The 3,273-nt window shown below is 38.5% G+C and overlaps 1 pseudogene across 1 annotated transcript; it reads left to right on the top strand.

Moving 5' to 3' along the window:
• The first annotated feature begins 282 nt into the window (after positions 1 to 282).
• LOC101296339 lies at positions 283 to 2,594 on the top strand (annotated as a pseudogene). The gene has a single exon (XR_185421.1). The product of XR_185421.1 is annotated as an uncharacterized LOC101296339 (transcript).
• Positions 2,595 to 3,273: the final 679 nt, after the last annotated feature.

Genomic DNA, 3,273 nt, shown 5'->3' with positions numbered 1-3,273 from the left:
TCTAAAAAATACAATATTGATATAATAAGCTCGATAAATTTCTAAGATATTTACAGTATCAATTGGTCAAACACATGATAAAGTTGGTCAGATATTTACTTAGTCCTTATGACTTTATAATATATATAATTGATGAGTTATTTACATTCATCACGTCAATTTTATAATCAGACGACATAAAACTTTTATGTCATTTTGTGTCAAACAGACGACATTAATCTGTTGTGTGTTAAAAGAAAAACGAGAGACATTGAGAAAACGAGGGCATGGACGATACTGGGGAGCAAGAGCAAATGGCGTGCAAATGTTGAATGGTTCAAGATCGAGAAGCAGGATCAAGTAAGCCTTTTCTGTCCCTCTCCAACGGATACACCGATTTCTTGATTCCATTTGTGAAATGATTGCCTCACAGCTAAGAGGAGGAAGAGCAACCAAACCCATCACCCAAATCGCTAAAATCTTGCTCCAAAACCCACAGAAACACACTCCCATATCACCACCAACCCAATGCCACCACAACCCTCCATGGGTTTTACAGACCTCTGTCTATTCAACCCAGTTTCCTGAGTATGAGATGCCCTCAGTCACTTGGGGTGTTGTCCAAGGCCGCAAGAGAGGCTTGTCTCTAGAGTCATAATATGCGACTATTTGAAGAGTTTAGGCATAGTTCCAGATGAATTGGAGAACTTGGAGCTACCCTCTACTGTTGAGGTTATGAGGGAAAGAGTTGAGTTCCTACAGAAGCTAGGACTGTCGATCGACGACATTAACGAGTACCCTTTGATGCTTGGATGTAGTGTGAGGAAAAATATGGTACCTGTGTTGGCTTACTTGGAGAAAATTGGGATTCAAAGGTCGAAGCTCTGTGAGTTTGTTAACAACTACCCACAAGTGTTACATGCTAGTGTGGTAGTTGAGCTTGTTCCGGTGATCAAGTTCCTTCGTGGGCTCGATGTGGAGAAGATGGATATTGGCTATGTGTTGCAGAAGTATCCAGAGCTTCTCGGATATAAGCTTGAGGGGACTATGAGTACTTCTGTTGCATATCTTGTTAGTATTGGTGTTACTCCTAGGGATATAGGTCCCATGGTGACTCAGTATCCTTACTTTGGGTATGAGAGTTGGGACTGTGATAAAGCCTTTTGTTGATTATTTGGTTTCCTTAGGTTTGCCAAAAAAGATTTTGGCTAGGATGTTGGAGAAGCGTGCATATTTATTTGGTTATGATCTTGAGGAGACTATTAAGCCTAATGTGGATTGTTTGGTTGCTTTTGGGATCAGGAGGGAAGGACTTGCTTCTATTGTTGCTCAATACCCCCAAATTCTTGGGCAGCCTCTGAAAGCTAAAATGTCTTCACAGCAGTTCTTCTTCAGTATGAAGCTTAAAATTGATCCTGAAGGGTTTGCAAGGGTGATAGAGAAGATGCCGCAGATAGTAAGCCTTAATCAACATGTGATAATGAAGCCTGTTGAGTTCCTTCTTGGACGGGGCATACCTTCAGAAGATGTAGCCAAGATGGTTGTAAAGTGTCCCCAATTAGTGGCTCTGCGTGTTGAGCTCATGAAGAACAGTTATTACTTTTTTAAGAGCGAAATTGGGAGACCAGTGAAAGAGCTTGTGGAATTTCCGGAATACTTTACTTATAGTTTAGAATCCAGGATCAAACCTAGATACCAGAGGTTGAAAAGCAAGGGGATCAGGTGTTCTTTGAAGTGGTTCCTCAACTGCAGCGATCTGAGATTTGAGGAGAGGTTGCAAGGGGAGTACATTGAAACAGAGATTTCTGGTCCATCATTTTGTATGGGAGGGAAGTTAGAGCTACCTGGGGTTGGAAATGAAATGGTGTCAGACGAGGAAGACGAGAATGAAGATGAAATACTTTACAGACGCACTGTTTCCCTGTAGTGAATTTGGTTGACATTAGTAAACCTAATCAGTTTGAGATGTTACTGATGTCTAATTCTCTGTATGTTTATTATGGTTCAAGTATCCCCTTTGAGTAAATCTCTTACTGCTTCTGGCCTTGTGATCTAAGTCTGACAGGATCAGTTTTATGAGCTGTACTTGTTGGGACATAGCTAATGAAATCTCTATTTGATCTGAATCGTAGGGTGGCAAGGTTTGAATATGGCTTCATGTAAAGGTTGGGAATCAATCATGTTCTTAGTTATCTCTCTGAAGCTTTGACAATTCAATTCAATTGCTCCAATTACTTCACCAACGGTCTGAATCAGCCTTATAATCTGTGGTTTGGTAGAAAGCAGAAGACAGCAGGGATCATGTAGTTGAAGCAAAGGAAGCAGCAGTTCATGAGGTCGCGGAGCTTTTGCCTCTTTTTTAATCACCTTCAGTGTATAGCTTCCACCAAGGCTAATTACAGTAGTTGCTAGTAGGTTCCTCCATTTTTCCTCATTTCCTACTAAATTTTCTATAGAACTGTGGTTTTCTGCTGCTATCATATATGAGTTGAAACATAACTTTTACTATCAAAGTTGAACTATATTAGAACATATTTCAGAAAAACTTGTATTTTCTGGTAATTTGTTACTTTTTTATAAAATTTTGCTGAACCTTTGTCCAATCTGATTATTTACGATATATTATGCACTGGGAATTCAGTTCTTAGATGCACTATTTATTAACGAAAAAAGCCTCTTCCTTTTGCCTTTGAATAACTTATGGACACTTTCAGAGTCAGAATCAGAGGTCACCTGATCTAAAGTATGTTTTTTTTTCCCCTTACGTAACAATCATTTTCTCACTTATAGAGTCAGAAATCAAGTGGATATTCGTGTTTCACTACCACTCTACTTTACTTTAGCCATATGACAAGAAATTTATTTTTCTACTCTGTATTCGTAATCACATAGCTCATTGTGGGGAACTGGCATTTAGGTAATTAGAAAGAAAGGAGGTGCTAAACTTTGATTTCTTAAAGTTGAACTATATCTGTTAGCAAGTCAAGACACAGTTTCAAGAATGCATCTGTATCTGCTGGTGAATTTTTATTTGCATTATCATTTTGCTCAAGTGTTTCTCAGATCCTTTTCTGTTTATGCTGATATATGATGCAATGTGAATTTAGTTCAATCTTTATATTCACCAGTCATTAGTTAAAGCATATTTTTTCAACATTTACCATTAGAGGATTCAGCTAGTCCTACCTTTTTTAAGATGGAGTATAGTTGATGTCCTTTATAAAGCTCTTCAAGTCAGATTAGGTGGTCATGTTCTAGCGTTTGCTGCTTCATTAGTTTAGATAGTTTCAGAAA

This window comes from Fragaria vesca, unplaced genomic scaffold, assembly GCF_000184155.1.
Source record: "Fragaria vesca subsp. vesca unplaced genomic scaffold, FraVesHawaii_1.0 scf0511214, whole genome shotgun sequence".
In the NCBI taxonomy this organism is placed as follows: Eukaryota; Viridiplantae; Streptophyta; class Magnoliopsida; order Rosales; family Rosaceae; genus Fragaria; species Fragaria vesca.
This window is presented reverse-complemented; position numbering and strand designations above follow the sequence as displayed.